General features: G+C 37.3%; 1 long non-coding RNA gene across 3 annotated transcripts in view; it reads right to left on the minus strand.

Moving 5' to 3' along the window:
- Positions 1-3,317: 3,317 nt before the first annotated feature.
- The window catches only part of LOC140634642 (uncharacterized), a 149,486-nt gene continuing 126,566 nt past the window's right edge, over positions 3,318-26,237 (minus strand). For 2 of the 3 annotated variants that reach the window (XR_012032047.1, XR_012032049.1), the window contains exon 5: positions 18,708-18,873. This is a non-coding gene — a long non-coding RNA (uncharacterized lncRNA). Of the gene's footprint in view, positions 3,527-18,707; positions 18,874-26,237 lie in introns of those variants that run through there. The other variant, XR_012032048.1, reaches the window with a different exon arrangement.

Here is a 26,237-nt window from a genome sequence, read left to right on the forward strand (position 1 = left end):
GATCGCGCCCTGGGCCAAAGGCAGGCGCCAAACCGCTGCGCCACCCAGGGATCCCTCATTGGCTCTTAAATTATGGTCCATGCTTCATGGATGATATAAGAAAACAAAATGGCACTTATGAAAAATGCACATACAGAATTCCAGACAAAACTAACTGAATCAGAATCTTTGTGTGTTGGATCCACAAATCTACATTTATCAAGGTTCAGAGGATTCTGAGCCACAACGAAGTTTAAAGCGACTGCACTGAATCATACTTGACTTTCCTCAAGAGGCGGTAACCAATAATCCATCTGAAGATCTCACATCTTTCTCTTTATTCCAGGAAAGAAAATTATTTGACATTTAAAAAAGGAAGAAAGAAAAAGGTGACTGTACCTTCTGGAGCCAAAAGCAGGAATTTGGAGCAAGTAAAAACTGTTTCTGGGATTCTGGGGGAAAAAATGAAATGACAAGAGCAAGAGATTCAAATAGTGTCTGAGGCCACGCATTAAGTTTGGATCTAGCACAAGGTTCTCTTTTCTTATCAGACTTTATATATAGTGCAGTGTTTCTGGTCATAGGAGGAAGCTGATTCCTTATGAATTTTGAGGTTATTTTCATATGTCCCCTTGATGTTTAATAAATTCTCCCGGAGTATTACATTTTATCTTAGCTATTCTGAAAGTAACCACAGAAAGAACTATCAGGGGATAAAAACTAAAATAAGAAGGTTCTTCAATGTTGCCTTGCTGCCTTCCATCAGAGGACTCCACCTTGGTTCTCTCAATGTCTTCCCTTCTCTGCACTTGAGTGACAGAGCTGCCCTACCAGACAGCTTGTGTGTGCATTTGCGCCCATGTGCCTGTTCATGCACATATGCATACAATATAGTATCTGAAGGAAAGACTAGGGAGGGAGAGTTTAAAAAAAAAAAAAAAGTATCCGTGTATCCGTGCTCGCTTCGGCAGCACATATACTAAAAAAAAAAAAAAGTATCCTATAAAATTGGAGATGAATCCTTTGCAAGTACAAGTAGGGAAGCAGGTGAAGTATGTATGTATATGGATGAGAGACCCAAAAAGAGTTTAAGCAAAGCAATTGAAGAATTCCAGGTGATTTAAATTTATTTTTGGGTTGAATTTCTGTGATCACAGCACCACTCAGAGGCCAGACCACACTGGGCATTGTTTATCAGCAACCTGGAACCAGAGCTTGAAAGAGTAATGAGGGCTCCCCTAGAAGACAGTGGGGTGTCCTGGTAGCACCATAACTGGTGAGAGAACACCAACACAGATGTGCAAATCAGCAGTGCAGAGTTGTGACTTCTTGTTGGCTGCCCTCCCCTTGCTGCAGCTGCAGGTGATGCAGCCCAAGACCAGTCCAGTGAGCCTATGGATTACAGCCGTGTTTGCCATGACCTCCCTCTCTGAGTCTGTGAACTGTTAGGTTTGTGTTTGGGAGGATATCAACAAGATCACATTTTTACTTGATAGAAATACTGCTTTTACTATGCCACCAGAGTAGAAGCATCCTTTCCCAGTGACCAAATTATGTCTTGTTTGGGGTAAGTGCAATAGCATATGCGGATATTGTACTCACAGCAAAAGAACAGGACGATTTCTTCTTTATTCCCAGAATATTGGTATAAAGCATAAGCAAACAATTCAGAGGTTGAATTTTGTGTTCTTAGATGTAGCTTATGTATTTGTTCAAAAGGGAACGTTATCTATGTTTATAGGCTTTTTCCAAGAAGCAGAGTTAATCCGTATTATATTCTTCTCCAATCTGAAAATGATTTAGGATTAAAAATAACTTCTGCGGGGATCCCTGGGTGGCTCAGCGGTTTAGCACCTGCCTTCAGCCCAGGGCATAGTCCTGGAGTCCCAGGATCGAGTCCCACATTGGGCTCCCTGCATGGAGCCTGCTTCTCCCATCTGCCTATTTCTCTGCCTCTCTCCCTGTATCTCTCATGAATAAATAAAACCTTTATTAAAAAAATAACTTCTGGGATGCTTGGGTGGCCTAGTCGGTTATGGGTCTGACTCTTGATTTTTAAATCAGGTCATGATCTCAGAGTCGTGAGATTGAGCACAATGCTGGATGTGGAGTCTGTTTAAGATCCTCTCTCTCCTCTCCCTCTGCCCTACACCCACTCACACTCTTTTTCTAAAAAACAAAAACAACCCCACAACTTTTAACATTTGTACATATTTTGTAGTTTATAAAAACGTTCAGGAATACTTTCATGCATAGTCCCCTTCTCAACACTATGAGGGAGAGTTTATTATTTGCACACTGCACAAAGGAAAACCTGAATCCAGGACTTGAATGAATCAGGCTGAGGTCACTCGAGTAGAATGTGACCAGGTTGGGCAGGAACCACATCTTATTCTAGGTCTTTGGTGCTTTAGCTTTATTACAACTCTTTCTGCATGTGTGCGCACCTGCACACACACGCAGAGCTATTTTTCACGGTCATGGCACTCAGTGTTCTCTTCAATGCCTGCCACAATATCTTGGCATTGGTTGATTGAAATGGTAACTAACCCAAAAAGAGGAAAATGTCCACTAGGACTGGGACTTTAACAGGATTGGACAGAATTATTTGGACATGTTTCTCTTCTTAAAACTAGAACTGTCTTAAAATGTAACCACCATCTTAAATATGATGGAGAACCACCATTATCTTTTCCTTAATTTGATTGTAGGTTACCATTAAAAAGACCATTATCTTTTGTATTTCTTAGAGCACCTACTATTACTGGTCACAGTAAAGTGAATGGGTTTGGCAGACTAAGGCTCAGGTTCTGGTCCTGCCACTAGTGATGTTTTATCACAGGAACATAACATCTCTGAGGCTCTGTTTCTTTACCTGTGAAATGAGGAAATAGCATCTATCCAGGATATTACTGCAATTATATAGGACAAATTAGACAGTACATGTGAGGTCATGTTTCAGTCGTGATGTGTTGTGCAAATATAAGGCAGCATCAGCATGAAATGTGTTTTGAGTGACTAGATGTGACCCATTGTGCTTCATTATGAATTTTTTTTTAACATAGGTGTAAGAACTCTTTTAAATGTCAAAAGAATAGATCATGGGAAGAACAGGCTATTTTTGAAAGAACTTATAATTTCCTTTTGTAACTCAAAAAAGAAAAATGAGTCAGTGGGTCTTATGAGTTTTAAAGGCATAATATAAAATTGAGATCTGTAATAAACATGTGAATTAACTTTGAATAAAAATAGGAATCTGAATAATTTTTGTAAAAGTAGAATTAAGAAATCCTGACATATAGATCAATTTTACTGAAATGTAACATTTTTAAGTGCTAAACAATTTTCTGATGTTATAAATAGAAAATTCAGTAACAATACAATTTTGTTTGTTTTTCAAAAACAAAAGGTTTGGCTATTTTTTTCAGTAACAAAAATATGAAAGTTGTAGATGACACAGCTATAATGGCACAATCTCACTTCTGAGATGTGTGAAGGGCAATGATCCTTGAGTGAATCACATGGTAATCTTGCTTCCCTGACAAATCTGTAAGAAAGAAAGGGAATAGAAAGACTGAATTAGCTCTACAAGTGTAATATAGCCAGCAACTATAAAGTGTTAAATGCAAACTTTTTTCTTAAAGGGATCAGACTGCCATGGTTACAGGGAATTATTTGTAATAGGAAAATCAAGAGTATTCAACTTGATTTTGTTTCCTGAAAAGTCCTACACCTTAAGAGGATATCTCTACACTGGAAGCAGTCTACCAATTGAAGTAAAGTCAAGTAAATTGATCTACAGATAAGAACAAGAAGTGATAATGCAGGGATGTAGCATTTGTTTCTTTTTTGCCATCTCAAATGATAATACGTGGCTTCTGCTTTAGGGCACCATGTACAATAACACAAAGACATGTAGCTGTGGGACCAGCAGGTACAACAGCTTCCCTGGCATAATTTCACACTCATCAGAAGTCTCTAATGGCCTATTTTAGGATCTTGTATCATTCTGTTGAAAAGAAAAGCCAATGACTTTAATAAATATAGAAATACTTATCAATAACCTAATTTACACAAAGCTGGTACATTAAGTGGCAGATGGATAGAACAAAGTTGACAATTCAGAATTACAATCTGAAATAAACAATAGGATTAGACAGTAACAGGGGTGCCTGGGCGGCTCAGTCAGTTAAACGTCTGCCTTTGGCTCAGGTCATGATCTCGGGGTCCTGGGATTGAGCCGCATATCAGGCTCCTCACTCAGCAGGGAGTTAGCTTCTCCCTCTACCCCTCCCTCTGCTCATGCTCTCGTGCTCTCTCTCTCTCTCTCCCTCTCAAATAAATAAATAAAATCTTTAAAAATATATTAGTAATAAAAAATAAAGTCCCCCAGTACAATTATAGAAATTAATGGCATAAAATAGTGTGAGAAAGCCTGGTTTAACTATAATCTTAGAAGGGAAGTGCCTTTCTTCTTCATATTTCTATATGGAGAGACCTCCAACATACTAACATTACTTCCATGACCTACCTTACTGGTGGTTGGCAGTCATTAATTTAAGAATTGCATCTTCTGGGCAGCCCGGGTGGCTCAGCAGTTTAGCACCGCCTTCAGTCCAGGGCATGATCCCGGAGACCCGGGATGGAGTCCCACTTTGGGCTCCCTGCATGGAGCCTGCTTCTCCCTCTGCCTGTGTCTCTGCCTCTCTCTCTCTCTGTGTGTCTCTATGAATAAATAAAATCTTAAAAAAAAAAGAATTGCATCTTCTAAATGTGTAATTGTTGAAAGTCATTTTTACCTCTCCATCCAGGGCATGGCAAAATAACAATTAAGTGTATGTGTATGCACTCTATAAAACCAAATTCTTCATGATAACACTGTCCCCAATACCCAGGTTCCCAGGAGACAGGTATAAGCCATAGCAAACCCAATGTATCCCACAGTTAGTCCACAAACTCTAATTTGGTTTATATATTTAATAAATTTCCATTCATGTGACGACTGTGTCCATGACAAAAATTTTCAATTTGTCCAGAGTTGAATAGAACTGGGTAAAGGTCATTACTCATTGAGATTGGAGGTGTTAGAAAATGTTCAGCCAAATGAAGCATAACAGCTGTGTTTTTTTCTAACTACCCAAATCTGTGGTGAATTTATGATGTGGAGGTGGTAAGGACTGACTTCAGTACGATGAGATGAATTTTTTTGACATATCTATTTTCAAAAGAATATCATGACTTAGAATTTAACATTTCCTAGAGAACATTTAGAAAGAGCATTGCTATTATCAGGGGCCATTAGAGATAACTAGAGGCAATCTGCTACAATTATGGCTGGTGATTTTACTTAATGGATATATCTTTTGAAAATTTGTTCTTTGTATTTTCAACTCTTATCAAAGCAATATATGCATATATTTTAGCAAATCAGATTAAACCAAAACATTTACAAGGAAAACCAAATCTCTTTTCATCCTCCACAAATCTCAAGCCCTATTCCCTGGAGGCATTCACTTTGAACTATTTGAATCATTTCTTCTGGCATTCTTCTAATATTTATTCTTTACTTATCTCCTTTAGAAATTATCTGTTGGCTTCAGTTATAATAGATACAAATTTAAATTTATTTTCATCTCCCAAGGTTTAATTTCATCCTCTGTAAAAAGGTAAGAAAACAGTAAGCATTCAACAGCTAGCTCACCATGAGGCTCAAATGAACCACATCATTACCACTGTTTCAAATCTACGTTCCATCTGCAGAACCATCCTGCATCCTCCCCTTTGGCCACAGAAGCTCACTGTGTTTTAGCAAGGCACGTGGCTACCCAACTTTTTTTGCAGCCTACAATGACCATGTGACTGTTTTTACTAATGGAATATGAGTGGAAATGATGAGTACCACTTCCTTAAAAGAAATGTCACTGCTCTAAATCTTCCCTTCCATCCTGCCTAAAAGTGTGAGAAAAAATATACTGCTGCATAGAGCTTGGACACAGAACAAAGACGTAACGCAGCAGGATAGAAAGATTCTTAGTCCCTACGTGATCTCAAGAAGCAGAATTGTTCTCAACACCATTACATCAGCAATTTGCCACTGATTTGGGTAACTATCATATTCTCCTTTAACCTGTAGAATATTATGTGACAAAGAAATGTTTATATTAAGTTTCTTTAAACCACTATTTTTCAAAGCATCTTTGTTACAGTACTCAGCCTTTATGCCAACTATTGAAAATACTTTGTAAACTTACCAAGTTCTAATGTTCGGTTATAATTTGGCTCATTCATATATAGTCATTCAAAATAACAGCTCATTCACTGTGTCCTACCAAGTTCCCATCCCAACTAAAAATTAGAGCAAGTCGGCCATGCAAATTAGCACAGAACTAACAATTTACTAAATAGATCCCTTGTGGTTTTAAAGAGTTAATATAGCTTCTAAAAGTACCTAACCAAGCCTGTTCATAGTTTTAGTCCTGGAAGGACCTGGCTCATTATAAACTAGTACTTTTAAGTTTTTGATAGTAGTTTTATATATCTAGTTATTTAGATGAGAATAGCTAAGGAGTTCAAAGGCAATTGGTTGTTCAATCTAGCAAACATGAGTTGAATAATCAAATGCATATTGCGCTGACTTAGTAAATCTCTCTTGATGGGGTGGGAGCAGTTATCTCCTGGGAAAAAAAAATTAAGAAATAGAGACTTCTGGGAAAGAGTTGGTTGCCAAGGTCTAAAATAACTAGGTTTTGTGGAATGTAGAGAATAATAGCACTTAAGCAGGCATCTAAAAACACATGCTTTCTACCATCACCCTGAGTCAAAGGGAATACTTAGAGGGACAATTCCAGAAAACCAGCTGGTAGAATTCCCCTTTAGAGAAAGGTTTATTTTGTCTTGCACAGTAATATTTCTGTTTTATAGTGCTAGCCTAGCAAATGGCATTTTGATGTCATTGTGGCACATTATGGCCTCTATACTTGATTTCACCTTCTCAAAGAAAATTCTAAAATGAAATAATTGATTTGAATTAATTTATTAATCTCCCTCAATTATTTCATATATATTTAAAATTACATATATATAATGTAATTACATATATATTATTTATATATATATATATATATATATATATATATATATATATCACATATATTTTAGTGACAGGGAGAATTTCTGAAGTCCATCACCCAATAAGTCTATGAAAACAGAATGATTATATTGTCAAGTGATAAATTTGGATATGCTGCCTAATAGGTATGAATATGTAGAAACACTGAAACTGGTGATTTAAAACTGAGGAAGTCACAGAAAACTCTGTGTATATAATTGTGATTCCAGTGCTCAGTTTATACTAGTATCATGTTACTAGCCACATAAAACCTAGGTAAGAATAAGATAGTTGCTCTGGAATTGTAATTAATACAAGTATTGTTTATCACCTTATTTTTAAACCTGGAATTCAACCTCATGGATATTTTGTAGAATCATAATTTGTAAAAGTAAGTGGTTTATTATGTGCCCCCAATAAGATTTATGTTTTCTGCCAAATAGCATACAAGAGAGGGAATAGTTTTCAAATGCTAGTGTAACCCACATACTATCTGACCTCTGGGAAGGTTTTTAATGTTGTGTCAAAGGGAGCAAATTTTGAACAGCAAAGTTTGCAATACCTCAGAGTACTTACTTCTTTAAGGTGTCACAATAATATGAAATATGATTGGAATATGATTCTGCACTATTGTGTTTTGGTTTTTGGATCCATATTAAAATCTATCGAATAAAATCACAGGTTACAGGTAGGGCAAATGGCACAATTTCTTGAGTTCTTGTTTTTAAAATAACCCACATTATTTAGAAATAATTCACATACCCATACAACTCACCCATTTTAAGCTTCAGTGATTTTTAGTATATTTAGTATATTTCTGGATATGTGCAATCATCACCAGTCAGTTTGAGACCAACTTCATGACTGTCGGTCCCCCCCACCTAAAGCCTTGTCTTCTCTAACTTTATACAACTTATCTACGTTTTATCTGTATAGATTTCCCTATTCAGGGCAGTTAATGGGAATGGGTTTGTGGCTGGTTTCTTTTACTTGGCATGGTTTCAAGATTGTTTTCAAGATTCATCCCTGTCATAGTATTTATCAGATCCTTGTACGTTTTATGAAAAAAAAAATCTGACATATGGATATATCACATTTTGTTTATCCATTGATCAGCTGATGGACACGAGTTGTTTCCCCTTTTTGCCTATCATGAATAGTTCTTTCATGAATATCCATGTTCAAGTTTTTGTGTGGACATATATTTTCATTTCTCTTGAGAGTATACATAAGTAGAATTTCTAGATCTTAAGAGATATGTTTTATGCTTTGAGGAACAACAGACCACTTCCTCAAGCAACTTTACTATTTTACAACAGTGTGAGGGGTCCAATTTCTCCACATTTTTGCTAACACTTGCTATTATCTGACCGTTTAATTCTATATATCTTAGTGTGGTAGGAAGTGGTATGTCATCATGGTTTTGATTTGCATTTCCCCAATGACTGATAATATTGAGCATCTTTCCATGTGCTTGTTGGCGATGTGTATATATTCTTTGGAAAAATGTCTATTCAGATCCTTTGTCCATTTTTTATCCAGGTTATTTGTCTTTGTATCTCCCATAGAGTTCTTTTAATTCTGTCTGATATTACATTTTCCATGGATATACAGCTTCTCTTTTCCTTCACCAATAAGGAGTTGAGCTCTTTTCTTCAAAGGCTAAAGGCTTTTCAGAGCATTTGTTTCCATGTGGTAAGCTTCTCCTTTTCTGGAGAGCATCTGAGATTTTTATTGCCTTCCTTAAGGCTCCATGACATGATAAAATAAACCAAACACAATTCTTTTCTGCACTAGTAGTTATAGTTTCCCAACCAGAACATCTTTTATTGGTCCCTAGGGGACCAGCTAACAGTGAATGACAATGAGTTGGAGAGCTAGGTATGCTGCTAAAGTGATGACAAAATTTTAGTGGTTTTCTTTTACCTTCTTCCAATTCTAACGTATTTTTTGTGTTGACTTTCAAATTTTGCTTTTTATATTCTGGATTCAGAAAAAAGTATTTCACACACCTTGCAAAGGTTAATTTAATTATTGGTAAACATTCATTTTTCCATGATTTGTGTGCATTTGGCATTTTAATAAGGATTCCCCTTTACCATAAAGACATATTTTTCATGGAACTTTTATGTGCTGAATAAATTACATCAGCATGAGTAAAAAAAATGAGAAAACCAACAGTAATAATATTATAACATACCATTTTAAGTCTTTGATCAATAAGCAAAATAAAAAAATGATAGAGGTCTTAATAAATCTTCTAATTCAACGATAGAATTGTTAAACAATTATTTTTTTTTCTTTTTTTTTAATTTTTATTTATTTATGATAGAGAGAGAGAGAGAGAGAGAGAGGGGCAGAGACACAGGCAGAGGGAGAAGCAGGCTCCATGCACCGGGAGCCTGATGTGGGATTCGATCCAGGGTCTCCAGGATCGCGCCCTGGGCCAAAGGCAGGTGCCAAACTGCTGCGCCACCCAGGGATCCCGAATTGTTAAACAATTAGAAGCTAGTTGTCAAGCAAGGAAAAACCAAGAATAGTTTTTTTTCATCAGGAATTTTAAGAGATTATTATAATTTTACTCCCTTATTTAAAACTCTTACAAGCCATCCCAATTACTCTTACGAGAAAATTGCCAGTATTTCACAAGGTATTATTGGGAAATCCTGCTCAAGCTGGGCCCACAGGGCCCCTTATGCCTTATTTTCATCAAATTCTTCCATGATTCTCTCAATTCCACCCATATTAGCCTTCATACAATTTGTATTCAAATGAATGAAGCTCTTTCACATTAAAAGTCCTTATATATAATGCTTCTGAAAACTAATGGCAAATTTGCATTTGTGTTAAATGGTACTAGGACTACAAACCTAGAAGCAAATAAATCAGACACGGGCTCTTTTTTTCTGAGAGGTTATCAAGGGAGTTACCTAACAAAATGATGACACAGGAACTCACAAAAAATTGAACTAATCTAACTCGAGTTAACTGACCTAGGATATTGTCGACTAGACTAGCAAACTAACTAATCTCCTTATTTCCTAAGGTAAAACCCAGACCTTGATTGATCATACACCAAATAGTGCCAGGGAAGACAGAAAACAATGAGTGACAGCAAGTCAGCTTGCAATGTTAAGGATTGCTCTAGGCCAGGCAAACATCTCAAACAAATGGATAGGAAAGGAAAAAGAGAACCTGCCTCAAAAGAACTCTAATAATATCAACCCATGAGACTCTCTCCTCTAGAACAGTGCCTTCTTTGTCCTGGATGCCAACAAATCCAAAGCAGTTTCTCATCCTAGGAGAAGTGAGAACAAGTTGTTGGTAGTCTTGGAGAATATATTTGAATACCTATGATGTCGACATTATTCCCTTTTCTAAGATTACTTAAACCTTTCCATTTTTAATATAAATTAGAATAACAGGCTCAAAAAAGGGCAAGAGGGCAAAAAACCACAACAAACAGATAATGGAGTTGAAGTCAAAAAATTATTTTTCCCTAATAACATTAGGGCCTCACCCCAAACTGACTTATGAATAAATGTGTTCCAGCACTTAAGCAGAGGTACTTAAGACTTTTTTAAGTCCCTAGCAACTAAAGTAAAGCTTCTGAATTTATCTTATATTAATGATGAAATACACCAAATATGAGACAATAAAGTTAGGGTCTCTAGTTCACACTACACCAAAATAAACCCTAAGTAAATAAATAGTTCCAAATTATTTTAAATGCCTTAAAAGTACTAGGCGAAGCACACATCAAAATGTTGTTGTAAAGGTGAGTTGTGGACCTATACCCCAAAGCAATTAACAAAGAAGAAAAGAACAATAGAATTAAATACATGAAAATTTATACTTCTGCATGGACAAATTCTCATAAATGACTTGAAAATAGAGCTGAGCAAACTATAATTTATATAACTGACAGCACATTAAAAATAAATACATAAATAACTAAGACCCAGGTAGACAAACAGGTGATGGAAATGTGTATGCAATTCACAAATGTGAATTATAAACTTGGGGAAAATTATTTTTGTAATGCACATAACTAATTAAAAATTTAGGTGCATATAAAGATTAATAAGATAAAGAGTAAACCCCCCAGATTGACAAACAGATGAGGCTAATGTTAGAAACAATTCCCAAAGGCTTCATAATTATATAAGAACATGTGCACTAGACAAGAGCATGTTGAAAATAACAATAATTCAGATTTTCCAAGGCATTTCTCTTGTCTATCTTCTCAAATAAATTGAGGTCTATTACTACCTTCCCCTCTTCTTAGATCCTTTCAACAATGTGCTGGAAAATGGGAAGGTGGAGAACGCAGCCTGGGGAAAGATTTGGGTTGTTTTTCTGTGGTTGGTGAAGGAGAAAGATTCAGAAGCAATTGTGATAAATGAGAGGGGAAAAGTGAATTTCTAACATATTATTGAAGACTTACTGTAAACCACTTAGGCTTATTTATATCTTCCATTGTTTTCATATACTCAGTTCTTTTCTCGCAGTGCTCCTGGGATAAACTGTGTCACAGCATTACATGGTTTACACATAACCTTATAGACATAGAATGTCTGAACTTATAAAGATTTGATGTCTTCTGTAAGAAGGGAGGGAAGGACCAAATGCTTTTTTTATTTCTGGGTGGATATAGGATAACCAATGATTTTTATTAAATTTTATTTATTCATGAAAGACACAGAAAGAGAGATGCAGAGACTGAGGCAGAGGGAGAAGCAGGCTCCCTGCAGGGAGCCCGATATGGGACTCAGTCCCAGGACTCCAGGATCACACCCTGAGCAGAAGGCAGATCCTTAACTGCTGAGCCACCCAGGCGTCTCACCAATGACTTTTTTTTTTTTTTTAAAAGCTTTTTCTTCTGTATTTTAGATATGATATATTTATTTTTGTTATTCTCTCCTCAGAAACATATATTTTAAAAAGTAGAAAGTGTAAGACTTTTACAAATTGGTTATATCATTTTTAAAAGTGGCATTGCCTAAAAAAGGAAACAAAACTTGTCCAAGTAAGAGTGATGAAGTTTTGGAATATAGGTGAGATTTGGTGGGGTAAGGTCTGGAGCCAACGACCAAGAAAGAATTCTTAAGACATCTTTGGTGCAAAATGGTGGTTTTATTAAAGAATGAGGACAGGACTGGTGGGCAGGAAGAGCTGCTGCCCCAGGCCTGCGAGGAGTGGCTGATTATATACACCCTGGGGTTTGGAGAGGTAAGCAAAAAGAAGATTCCAAAAGGATTTTCATATGCTAAGGAGGACCTACAAGATATTGAAGGCCTTGCCATTGTCAAAGATTGCTTTTTCCTCTAGCAAAGTATTAACATTAAGACAATTGGAAACTTCCTAAAAATGTCACACATATTCGATCCTGGGTGGGGGTTGTTTGTGGGATATCAGCTGTGCTTTGTCCTCAGCTAGCCCTGCTCCTTAATCAAGAGGATCAACTTACAATTTTAAAACAAATTTAATATTTTTGTAGAATTAATTGTTAATCTGCATGATTCATATCACATTTATTTTAGCTTTAGAATATTGGAGAAATTAAAGTTTGTATTTTTTAAAGATTTTATTTATTCATGAGAAACAGAGAGAGAGGCAGTGACATAGGCAGAGGGAGAAGCAGGTTCCCTGCAGGGAGCCCAATGTGGGACTCTATTCCAGGACTCTGGGATGATGACCTGAGCTGAAGGCAGACTCAACCCCTGAGCCACCCAGGCATCCCAAAATTTGTATTTTTTAAATAAGTTGACAAATATTAAAACCTTAGAAAAGGCTAAAGGGGAAAAGGGACACATTTTCATAGGAAGAGTTCAAAATATATTATTGAGTTCTGCCTTAATATTTTCTGAATCAGTATAAGCCTTTTTCACTATAACTAGACATCTTTTCACCTTCCCCACAGCATTTATGTTAGACGTCAACAATGAAAAAGTGATAACACCATATAGACCTTGACAGTGTCTGTTCTAGTCCTAGTATGCTGAAGGTCTGTGCACCAATAATGTTCAACGTGTATGTTTCTTTTAGCATCAGAGCAAGTAGGGATATATACTAAAGATGCTGCCTAAGAAAACAAAATAGAACACAAAAAAGAAATGGAATGTGTACTAGGTACACAAGTGCTACAGTTGTGCTAAATTTTGGCAATTTATCATTGTCCATGTAAATGAGCTAAGACTATATCCAATTCTATGAGCAAATAATACCCTTCCACATTTTTTTTAAATAGGCAGATTTTCCAAGGCCTACTAAGGGAAAATTGGCCAAGATCCCAGCTTTCTTAGGAGCTGTGCAAAAACATCATATTTTAAAAGTCAAAAACAAATTTTATATGAATTTTAGCCTCCCACAGACTAGACTAGAAAATCGTTATTTTAAAGCATGTAAGGTTCCTGCCCATTTGCAAGATTTCATGAATACTTTTGCAAGGAGGAGGTAGTGAAAAATTGATGACGATTCCTGTATATAGTAGGTATTGGAGGGGAGTGAAATAAAATATTCAGTGGAGTTTGGAAGCAGGAGTGAAACTATGAATAAGTAGTCACAAAATATCTTAAACCTTAACCTCATTTTGTAAATAAGGCAAAAATTACGTATGGCCTGTGATGGTTCTGGGATTTTCAGTATCAAATTCTAAATTATATACCGTATAGCACAAAATCAATGTTAAATAGATGAATAGATAGTATCTTACATTATGTTACCTGGAGTAACTCTATGACAAGATAATGTCTCTATTTCAGATATTAGTGGGAGCTCTCAGACTATTCCACTTGGCAATAATCCATCAAATAGATTATCTGGGGCAGTTGGCTCAAATCTGGTTTCTGTAGAATAGGAAATGCTGTATGCTGACTCCGCTTCTGGGTAATTTGAGAATTTAAGATGCACAATTGCATGTCAATGGCTCTCAGAAATCCTATAGTATAGACGTCTTTTAACTTTGCTTAACTCACTGTTCCCCAAATTACTTGACTATTGCTTTAGTCAATTCAGGCTGCTGCTATAACAACATACCATAGACTGCGTGGCTTATAAACATCAAACATTTATGTCTCACAGTTCTGGAGGCCAGAAGTCTGAGGTCAAGGTGCCAGCATGGTCAGGTGCTGATAGGGGCCTTCTTCCAAGTGGGGCACTGCCAATGTTTTGCTATACTTTTCACGTGGTGGAGAGAGTGTATAAGCTAGAACACTAACCCTGTTCATGAGGACTCTCCCCTCATGACTGAATTACCTCCCGAAGACCCCACCTCCAAATACCATCACACTGAGGATTAGACTGCAACATATGAGTTCTGGAGGACACAAACATTCAGCCCATAACAACTATGAAATCTTTACTTTTTTTTCATATAAAACACGCTAATATTTCTATCATTTTGTCTTAAACAAACAGATCAGGGGAAGTGCTGTGCCTATAAAGTCAAATTGTCTCAACATTACTAACTGCCATCTTTAAAATACTTAAAAAGACCACAGTGATTCTGGATCCAGCAGAATATTGTGAGAGGTGATCTCCCATGGCTGATCTGAGAGATAATTAGTATATACAAAAATGCAGTCTCAATTGTTAACATTCAAAATATACATCCTATTCTCTTATCTATTAGAACAAAGAACATAAGCAGAAACCCTAACATTATTTCTGGACAGAGGTCAGGAAGTGATGAAAATTAACCATCCACAAGCCAATTTGTGAATACTGGAAACCATTTATAGACTCTATCTTAAAAGAGAAATGGAAAACTGGATTAAACTAATGGAGTAGCTGAATCAAAGCCAGTGTCTATAGTTTATCACAAATGCTCTTTCCTAAGACAAAGTACAATATCTCTATTGGCTGTGCTCTTAATAGGGAAATGTGGAAAAAAATTCACCCGATGAAATGTTATTGGATAAAATAATCTGAGAGAGAGTATTTAGAGAATTTTTTTTAAAAGCACAGAGTAATTTTGCTTAAGATGGCAAATTTTCTAATGCCTGGAGGAAGAAATGAAGAAACAGAATTTCTCTAATTAAAACTTACATGTGATTAAAAATTATAAATGTCTTCATTAAGTTTTTCCTTTTTTGTCACAGTGGTTCTTTTGCTCTATATTTATTTATTTTTTAAATCTCAGGCTGTATTGGTCAAGATAGAACCAGAAAATTAGAACCAGTAGCAGAAATATATTGGACTTATTGTAAGGAGTTGGCTTATGTGATTTGGGAGTCTGGGTAAGCATGAGAGAAGTCTGTATGACAGGGTATTAAGGTATGAGGAAAGGCAGGCTGGAATTCACAGGCAGAAGCAGAAACTACACAGGTGGAGTTTTTCCTTCATCAGAAAGCCTGACTCTCCCTTAAACCTTTTCAGGTGATTGAATCAGACCTACTCAGATTATCTGAAATAACCTTCCATATTTAAAGTCAACTGATACTACACTTCAGTTACATCTTCAAAATACCTTACAGCAACACTTAAATGACTGATGAACCAACTCGAATTATAGCCTGGTCAAGTTGACACATAGAACTCACCATCACAGAGAATATGAATTCATAGATATGCTACTTTTAAAAAATAATTCGTTCATGATTCTGAAAGTCTATAGACTCTAGATAGGTTTTTACCAACCAACCAACCACACACACACACACACAGTCACATGGTAATATGCCATAGTCTAAAACAAATACAACATATTTGTTAGGATTAGGTTTGACTTTACACAACAACAAAAACAAGATTACATTGTTGTTTCAAAGATATTTTATTGCTCTTTCACATAAAAACAGTCTAGAGATACATTACCCAGGACTATTATGGTGGCTTTTCTGTTCCACCAGTGATTTAGGTCCCATTTTTCATGTACCTTTCTGTTCTCTCTTCAGCAGGTCTCTTCTATTATCAAGGTTAACTCACAGTCCAAGAAAACTTCTGGAGTTCCATTCTTCATTTCTTTTCTCTCAGCAACAAAAAGGACAAAAGAGAGAAAGGCTGTCTGTCTCCCTTTTAAAGGAGCCTGTGAGTCTCATGTCTGCTTACACCTCATTGGCCACGATTTGGTCACTTGGCCATATATTGCTGTGAGGTAGGGTAGGGAATGTAGTCTCTGGTTCCAGGAGGCAATGTGCCCAGCTAAAATTTGGGGTTATGTTACCAAGAAGCAAAGGGAAATTTTTTTTTGTAAATTTATTTTTTATTGGTGTTCAATTTGCCAACATATAGAATAACACCCACTGCTCATCCCATCAAGTGCCTCCCTCAGTGCCCATCACCAAGTCACCCCCACCCCCCGCCCACCTCCCCTTCCACCACCCCTTCCACCACCCCTAGTTCGTTTCCCAGAGTTAGGAGTCTCTCATGTTCTATCTCCCTTTCTGATATTTCCCACTCATTTTTTCTCCTTTCCCCTTTATTCCCTGTCACTATTTTTTATATTCCCCAAATGAATGAGACCATATAATGTTTGTCCTTCTCCGATTGATTTATTTCACTCAGCATAATATCCTCCAGTTCTATCCACGTTGAAGCAAATGGTGGGTATTTGTCATTTCTAATGGCTGAGTAATATTCCATTGTATACAGAGACCACATCTTCTTTATCCATTCATCTTTCGATGGACACCGAGGCTCCTTCCACAGTTTGGCTATTGTGGACATTGCTGCTAGAAACATCGGGGTGCAGGTGTCCCGGCGTTTCATTGCATCTATATCTTTGGGGTAAATCCCGAGCAGTGCAATTGCTGGGTCATAGGGCAGATCTATTTTTAACTCTCAAAGGGAAAATTGAAGTTGGAATGGAAACAAGTATCCTTTGCTTCACAGGGTAGCTTTGAAATCCTTAAGAACAGTTAGCCTCTCATAGGTATACTAGTACAGGCTCTTTGAGATGGATTTTGAAGGGTGCATTGAATAGGCATTATCAATGTTTTATCAAGTACACTTGTGTATTTTTACTAGCTATTTCAGACTTTGCCAGGTTAGCAATTTCTTCTACTTTTCTATTTTTAACATGTACCATTCTATTCAAAATGCCTGACTTAACTTTGAAACCCTTTTTTGGAAATAGTTTCAGGATCTGTGACCAAATTGTTTGGAATTGGCATCGACTTTGTGCCAGTTTTGGCAACTGGTATTTTATCTTGCTCCCCAAAGTCGTTCTCACTGTACATCTAATTTTAGCCAATGAATTTGTGTGTGTGCTTCTGTTTTTATGTTTCTCTCTTACTTATATCTTAGATCATGTGTTAGAAGAAAAAAAGGGGATGGTCCTTTCTTGCTTTTACCAGTATGACCTTAGGCTTTGTTATGTCTCTGATGATATTACTGAAGTGAATAAAATTTTTTTTGCCAGTTTTGATTTCTGAAAATTATTTGAAGAACTACACGATACAATATTTGCCTTTTCCCTTTTGCTGCTTTCTCATCAGCTATCCAGAATAAAATTTCTCTCTTTAAATATTGACATAAAATTATTACTCTTGTGTTCAATAAAGGAGACTTAAAATGTGAATCTAGGAAGTGTGCTATGTAGCGAGTGCCAGTGTTTTGAAGAGGATCATAATTTACTTTTACATTATCAAACCTGAAAATAATTTACAGGGAGGGGGGAGTGGGGTTAAATAGAACTATACAATTCTATTTGTAAGAAGAAATGCCTCATTTGCTCATTACTGATTTCTTTGATTAATATTAATATTGTGTAAAAATGAGGTTGAATACCTTTTGGTTATTGCTGTAATTTGTAATCATTTGTAAGGTTGCTGAGTAATAATTTTATTATTGTTGTGAGGAGATGAGTCTATTAGGAAACAGTGATTGCCAACTGTGTATTCCTTATAGCACCATGGAAAGAGAATTATGATACCAATCACTGTTTGCCATGAAACATTGGTCTTTAATTGGTGATACCAGAGTATAATAACAGCTAGCAGAGAACTGCTTAAAGGTATTTTTTTTTCCCTAGACACTCAAAAGGGAACCATTATCTTCCTACAGTCTAACTAGCACTGAGGCTTGCATTTTGTGTTCTACACAATTTTGAGTATTTTTGCTTCCTCCCTTTGTTTTGACCTACTCCTTTTCTGGCATAACTTTTTGAATAAAACTATCAAAATATCATGTTTCATTTTTGCTTATCATATGTAAGCAATTCATAAATTTAGACCACTATTTGGATTCTGTTATTTTTTTCCCTTTCATTCAAAAAGTAGATGAATGATTTTGTCTTAGAATCGTGGAAAACTGGAAAAAGAAAAAAGCAGCACTTCCACCTTACAATAAAAGAAAATCTAGAGAAACTATAAATTAATGAATATTCATAAGTCCATCAAAGAACTGAGGTAACAGTGCCAGACTCTGAAAGGATACATTACATGAAAACATTAAAATGACATTCTTGAAAAAGCAAAACTATAGACATGGAAGCAAATAGATAGGTGATTGCCAAGGGTTGACATTTGGTGAAACAGGATGACTACAAAGAGATTGCAAAGGGGAATTTTCTTTTAAGTCTTTATATAAATTCCAGTTAATCAACATGCAGTGTAATACTAGTTTTAGATATACAATTTAGTGATTCAGTACTTCTATACAACATCTGGTGCTCATCACAAGTGCACCCCTTAATCCCCATCACCTATTTAACCCATCCCTCACCGACTTGCCTTGTGGTGACCATCAGTCTCTTCTCTATAGTTAACAGTCTGTTTCTTGGTTTTCCTATTTTTTTTTTCTATGTTCATTTGTTTCTTAAATTCCACATATAAGTGAAATCACTGCAGACAGGAAATTGTAAGGTATTAGAAATAGGGACTGACAATTCCTCTTAGTTTGCTCAAGACTGTCCCAATTTTAAAACCAAAAGCTTGTGTGCTAGGAATCTCTCTTCCAGGTGAACCAGGATTATTGGTGACTTTATAGGGACGTGTTCTTTTTGGAACTGGCTTGGTAGATACTTGGTTCTATGTCTTTGTTACAACCAAAGGTTACTTTTACCATATGAAAGCTTTTTAAAAACTCAGCTAATACCTCAAGGATCCCAGGACACAGTGCAGGCTGTGACAAACAAATCTAACTATTGGAAATGAGAATTAGATCAAAAATTAAATCTGACCACATGAATAAAAATAAAAAGCAGAAAAAATAAAATTAAATAAATAAAAAGCAGTTATATAGAGTTTTAAGGAGCACATGATAGGAATCTGCAAATATTTGCATGGCTATCATGGCAAAAAAAAAAAAAAGATTGAATGAGTTAAGTTCTAGCAGCATGGTTTAAGTGATACTCCTACATTTGTATAATACACAACCTGAACAACTGTGCTCCATGGCCCTGCATGGTTAGGTTTAATCATTAAATATCTTGAGATCTTATTTTCCTTCTTCATAAAATGAAGAAATCATAATAATCCCTACTGTAATTATTTGTTGAGATTATGAGCTTTCAAATTGATCATAACTGTACTAAAATAACTGGCCCCAGATCTATCTTCCTCTATGACTTTAGTTAAGTTATTCAACCTATCTGTGTTTTGGTTTTCTATTCTTAATCGGTTTGATGGCACGTACCTCCAATTGTTGGAATAAAGATAAAAAGAGATCATGTCCATAAAGGATAACACAATGCCTGGCAAATAGTAAAAATAGACATTATATCTGATATACTTTAAGTGGCTTGCTAGCATTCTCATTTAGCATTTCTAGTTTTTGGACTTATGTAATTCCGAAGAATATAAGATCTAAAATACCAAAATGAACTCTCTTTTCTGTTTCAAAAAAAAAAAAAAAAAAAAGAGTTGAAATTCTTATAAATTTAACTGTTTCACTACATGCAAGAATGGAATTGACAAGAACATAGAATGTTACAGGCAAGAAATAATTTTATAACAGAAAAACATATTAAAAAACAGTGATTTTATTTTGTGACATTGGGTCAGGCCTTTTTTGTACCATGAGCTTAGACACTCTTGTCACATTAATTACATAGCAGAATTAAAGGGCTGAAATGCTTCTTTTTACTCTACTGTTGTGTTAAAAAAAAAAAAAAAAGGTGCCACACATAGTTGTACAAATTTAAATACAATAAGCAAGGACTCCTAGTTTCTGGTTCCAAATGCAAGGAGATTAGAAGTTTCTACCTCACTCTAACAATAAGTAAAAACCTGAACAAACTGAAAAATCAACAACTCTTGTTGGAGTCATAAGAGAAGGGAATACATTGCACAAACCATTGACCTCCAAATTGTAAAGACAGGTGACTACAGGTCATTGCCACTTACCAAAGCAGAGACTCACGAGCAGAACATCTGTGATACCCAGTGCCAGAATAGGAAAACCTAAACCATACTGATGAATTCCTGGAGCCTCAGTGTGAACAACTACCAGAGTTAAATATTCCAGTGGAACTCAGTCAGAGGGGGCCCCACAAGATTGTGAGATTTGGCTTCAGGAATTCCATTAATTTTGCACAGTAAATATCATAGTACAGTCCCCTTATGGTTATAGCAGGGGAAGAGGAAAAGGAACTATTCTGAACTATGCCAGAGCACTCTGTTCCTATTAACAAAGACTTACCATGGGAGAAACTGGTTAACCAGACCTCACCTGCTAGGTTTCTATGAGAACCTGACAGACCTGGAAAGGTAAATACCCCACTACAGCCATCTTGTCCCACCTAAGAGGGGAGAAAAAAAAACCCAACAATGAAGAAATATTTGTGAAGTTCCCAGTCCAGAGATCACCAGCTCACTAAAAGACTGAAACCTAATCACAGGACTGTAGAACATTTCTGCCCTCCCTGCACCTCACTGCCACAGGACTAAATTACAGCAGTTCCTTTCACTCAGTACATTAACTGTGGCTATCAGGAAAAAATTGACAAAACAATGTGAAGACATGGAACAAACATTAGAATCAGGCATGGCAGTGTTGGTGGAATTGTCAGACCAAGAACTGGAAAAACTGTGATTTTGCATGCTAAGAACCCTATTTGTGAAAATAGCATGCAGGAACACATGGACAATATAGATAGATGGAAATCCTAAGAACCAAAAAAAAAAAAAAATTGCTGGAAATTAAAAATACAGAAATGAAGCATACTTTTAATGGGCAGATTTGATAGGCTGGGCATGGCTAATGAAAAAAAAAAATTGACCTGAGGGATAGATCAATAGAATACTTGAAAACCAAAAAGCAAAGAGGGAAGTAGACATAACAAAATATTCAAGAACTCTGGAACAACTACAACAAATGGCATACACATAATGGGAATACTAGAAGGAGATAAAAGAGAAAAGAATAGAAGAAATTTTTGAGAGTACTGAGACTTTCCATGAATAAATAAATGTCAGATACCAAACCACAGATCTGAGCAGCACAGAAAACACCAAGGAGGATAAAACAAACAAACCAAACTGTAACTTTGGCAAATCATTTTCAAACTATAGAACAGCAAATAGAAAAATCTTGAGAGAGGCAGGGCAGGATGGCGGAAGAGTAGGGTCCCCAAGTCACCTGTCCACACCAACATACTTAGATAACTACGAATTCGGCCTGAGATTTAGAGAGAACAGCTGGAATGCTACGGTGAGAAGTTTGCGCTTCTATCAAGGTAGGAAGATGGAAATAAATAAATAAGTAAATAAATAAGCAAGCAAGCAAGCATCCAGTGGGGGAGGAGCCCCGGGAGGACCTGGGCTAAGGTGGGCAGCGAAAGCCTCTGGGAAAGGAAAGCCCCGCCGCGGAAAAGCAGGAACTTTTAAAATCTGCACTGGATTCTTCCTGGAGGGAAAGGCGCTCTCAGGGAACTTGGCCAGGATCCCAGGAGGAGCAGTGGAGCCTCCAGGTTCCCGGGGTCACTAACAGAGGAAGTGCTCCCTGGGAGAGAGCATGCCACACACCACCAGCCCACCCGGTAAAAGGCTGGAGCATATGCCCAGCGGGGCCTCAGGAGCAGCTCAGGCAGTGGCTCTGGGCAGAGGGGGCTGTGCGCCCTGGGAGCGAGATTCCAGCCGCGCAGGCCCCGGAGCCCAGGGCGCCAGGGGACACAGCCCAGGATCCTGCACTCCCCTTGGGACAGGCAGAAGCGGGGAGGGCACAGAACAGCGAGGATGCTCCTGCCACTGGGTGGCCCCGAGTTGTGCAGGTCAGCACCCTCTGCGGTGGGAGTGTCTAGGCCACAGCAGACTGAGAGCTGTGGTAGTTACTGAGGGAGCTGACTGCCTCCAGGGCCAGAGAGCTGGCCGCCACCAGTGGGGGGGTTGTTCTTCCTGGTGTCCCCCTGTGCTGGGGACAGAGCGAGACCCCAGGGGACAGAGGCCTCATGGGGTAAACAGCTCCCACTGAGCCATGCACTGGCAGGAGGGGCGGGGCAGCTCCCCCAGGTGCACACACCAAGAATCAGCACAACAGATCCCTCCCCCGGAAGACCAGCTGGAAGGACAGGGGAAGAGCAAGATCTTGATCAAGCAGCACTGGAAAGGTCCAGGGGAAGTTGAGGGATTTACGAATATAGAACCAGAGGATACTCCTCCTAGTTTTTTGTTTTTGTTTGTATTTTCTTTTTCTATTTTTTTTTCCTTTTTCCAGTACAACTTGTTTTTAGCCACTCTGCACTGAGCAAAATGATTAGAAAGAACTCACCACAAAAGAAAGAATCAGAAACAGTACTTTCTGCCACGGAGTTACAGAATTTGGATTACAATTTGATGTTAGAAAGCCAATTCAGAAGCACAATTATAAAGCTACTGGTGGCTCTGGAAAAAAGCGTAAAGGATTCAAGAGACTTCATGACTGCAGAATTTAGATCTAATCAGGCCGAAATTAAAAATCAATTGAGATGCAATCCAAACTGGAGGTCCTAACAATGAGGGTTAATGAGGTAGAAGAACAAGTGAGTGACTTAGAAGACAAATTGATGACAAGGAAGGAAGCTGAGGAAAAAAGAGAAAAACAATTAAAAGACCATGAGGAAAGGTTCAGGGAAATAAATGACAGCCTCAGAAGGAAAAAATCTACATTTAATTGGGGTTCTAGAGGGCGCCAAAAGGGACAGAGATCCAGAAAGTGTATTTGAACAAATCATAGCTGAGAACTTCCCTAACCTGGGAAGGGAAACAGGCATTCAGATCCAGGAGATAGAGAGATCCCTTCCTAAAATCAATAAAAACCATTCAACACCTCGACATCTATAGTGAAACTTGCAAATTCCAAAGATAAAGAGAGTATCCTTAAAGCAGCAAGAGACAAGAGATCCCTAAATTATATGGGGAGAAATATTAGATTAACAGCAGACCTCTCCACAGAGACCTGGCAGGCCAGAAAGGGCTGGTAGGATATATTCAGGGTCCTAAATGAGAGGAACATGCAGCCAAGAATACTCTATCCAGCAAGGCTCTCATCAGAATAGAAGGAGAGATAAAGAGCTTCCAAGATAGGCAGTAACTGAAAGAATATGTGACCACCAAACCAGCTCTGCAAGCAATATTAAGGGGGACTCTGTAACAGAAAGAGGAAGTCCAAAGAAATAACCGACAAAAACAGGGACTGAATAGGAATGATGCCACTAAATTCATATCTTCCAATAGCAACTCTGAACGTGAAAGGGCTTAATGATCCCATCAAAGACGCAGGATTTCAGACTGGATAAAAAAGCAAGACCCATCTATTTGCTGCCTACAAGACACTCATTTTAGACCTAAGGACACCTACAGCCTGAAAATGAAAGGTTAGAGAACCCATTACCATTCAAATGGTCCTCACAAGAAAGCAGGGGTAGCCATCCTCATATCAGATAAATTAAAGTTTATCTCAAAGACTGTAGTAAGAGATGAAGAGGGATACTATATCATACTTAAAGAGTCTATACCACAAGAGGACCTAACAATCATGAATATTTATGCCCCTAATGTGGGAGCTGCCAAGTATATCAATCAATCAATTAATAACCAAAGTAAAGACATACTTAGATAATAATACACGTATACTGGGAGACTTTAACACAGCACTTTCTACAGATGACAGATATTCTAAGCACAACATCTTCAAAGAAACAAGAGCTTTAAATGATACACTGGACCAGATGGATTTCACAGATATTTACAGAACTTTACATCCAAACGCAACTAAATACAGACTCTTCTCAAGTGCACATGGAACTTTCTCCAGAATAGACCACATACTGGGTCACAAATCAGGTCTTAACCGATACCAAAAGATTGGGATTGTCCCCTGCATATTTTCAGACCATAATGCTTTGAAACTAGAACTCAATCACAAGAAGAAACTTGGAAGAAATTCAAACACGTGGAGGTTAAAGACCATCTTGCTAAAAGATGAAAAGGTCAACCAGGAAATTAGAAAAGAATTAAAAAGAGTCATGGAAACTAATGAGAATGAAGATACAACCATTCAAAATCTTTGGGATACAGCAAAAGCATTCCTGCGAAGGAAATACATCACAATGTATCATCCTCAAAAAAGGATGCATCCCTCACATGCATCCCTCAAAAAATTGGAAAAAACTCAAATACAAAAGCTAACCTTGCACCTAAAGGAATTAGAGAAAGAACAGCAAATAAACCCTACACCCAGCAGAAGAAGTTAATAAAGATTCAAGCAGAACTCAATGAAATAGAGACCAGAAGAACTGTAGAACAGGTCAACAAAACCAGGAGTTGGTTATTTGAAAGAATAAGATAGAGAAACCGTTAGCCAGCCTTATTAAAAAGAAAAGAGAAAAAACTCTAATTAATAAAATCATGAATGAAAAAGGAGAGATCACCACCAATACCAAGGAAATACAAACTATTTTAAAAACATATTATGAGCAGCTATACGCCAACAAATCAGGCAATCTAGAAGAAATGGACGCATTTCTGGAAAATCACAAATTTCCAAAACTGGAACAGGAAGAAATAGAAAACCTGAACAGGCCAATAACCAGGGAGGAAATTAAAGCAGTCACCAAAAACCTCCCAAGACACAAAAGTCCAGGGCCAGATGGCTTCCCAGGGGAATTCTATCAAACATTTAAAGAAGAAACAATACCTATTCTACTAAAGCTATTCCGATAGATAGAAAGGGATGGAGTACTTCCAAACTTGTTCTATGAGGCCAGCATCACCTTAATTCCAAAACCAGACAAAGACCCTACCAAAAAGGAGAATTGTAGACCAATATCCCTGATGAAAATGGATGCAAAAATTCTCACCAAGATACTAGCCAATAAGATCCAACAGTACACTAAGATTATTCACCATGACCAAGTGGGATTTATCCCCAGATGCAAGGCTGGTTCAACACTCATAAAGCAATCAATGCGATAGATCATATCAACAAGAAAAAAACAAGAACCATATGATCCTCTCAATAGATGCAGAGAAAGCATTTGACAAAATACAGCATCCATTCCTGATCAAAACTCTTCAGAGAGTAGGGATAGAGGGAACATTCTTCAGCATCTTAAAAACCATTTATGAAAAGCCCACAGCAAATATCATTTTCAATGGGGAAACACTGAGAGCCTTTCCCCTAAGACCAGGAACACGACAGGGATGTCCACTCTCACCACTGCTATTCAACATAGTACTAGAAGTCCTAGCCTCAGCAATAAGGCAACAAAAAGAAATAAAAGTCATTCAAATTGGCAAAGAAGAAGTCAAACTCTCCCTCTTCACAGATGACATGATACTGTACAGGGAAAACCCAAAAGCCTCCACCCCAAGATTGCTAGAACTCATACAGCAATTCGGCAGTATGGCAGGATACAAAATCAATGCCCAGAAATCAGTGGCATTTCTATAGACTAACAATGAGACTGGAGAAAGATAAATTAAGGAATCAATCTCATTTCCAGTTGCACCCCAAAACTAAGATACCTAGGAATAAACCTAACCAAAGAGGTAAAGGATCTATACCTTAAAAACTAAAGAACACTTCTGAAAGAAATTGAGGAAGACACAAAGAGATGGAAAAACATTCCATGCTCATGGGTTGGAAGAATTAATATCGTGAAAATGTCAATATTACCCAGGGCAATTTACACATTCAATGCAATCCCTATAAAAATATCATGGACTTTCTTCAGAGAATTGGAACAAATAATCTTAAGATTTGGTGGAATCAGAAAAGACTCTGAAGC

The sequence above is a fragment of the Canis lupus genome, chromosome 6 (assembly GCF_048164855.1).
Source record: "Canis lupus baileyi chromosome 6, mCanLup2.hap1, whole genome shotgun sequence".
NCBI lineage: Eukaryota > Metazoa > Chordata > Mammalia > Carnivora > Canidae > Canis > Canis lupus.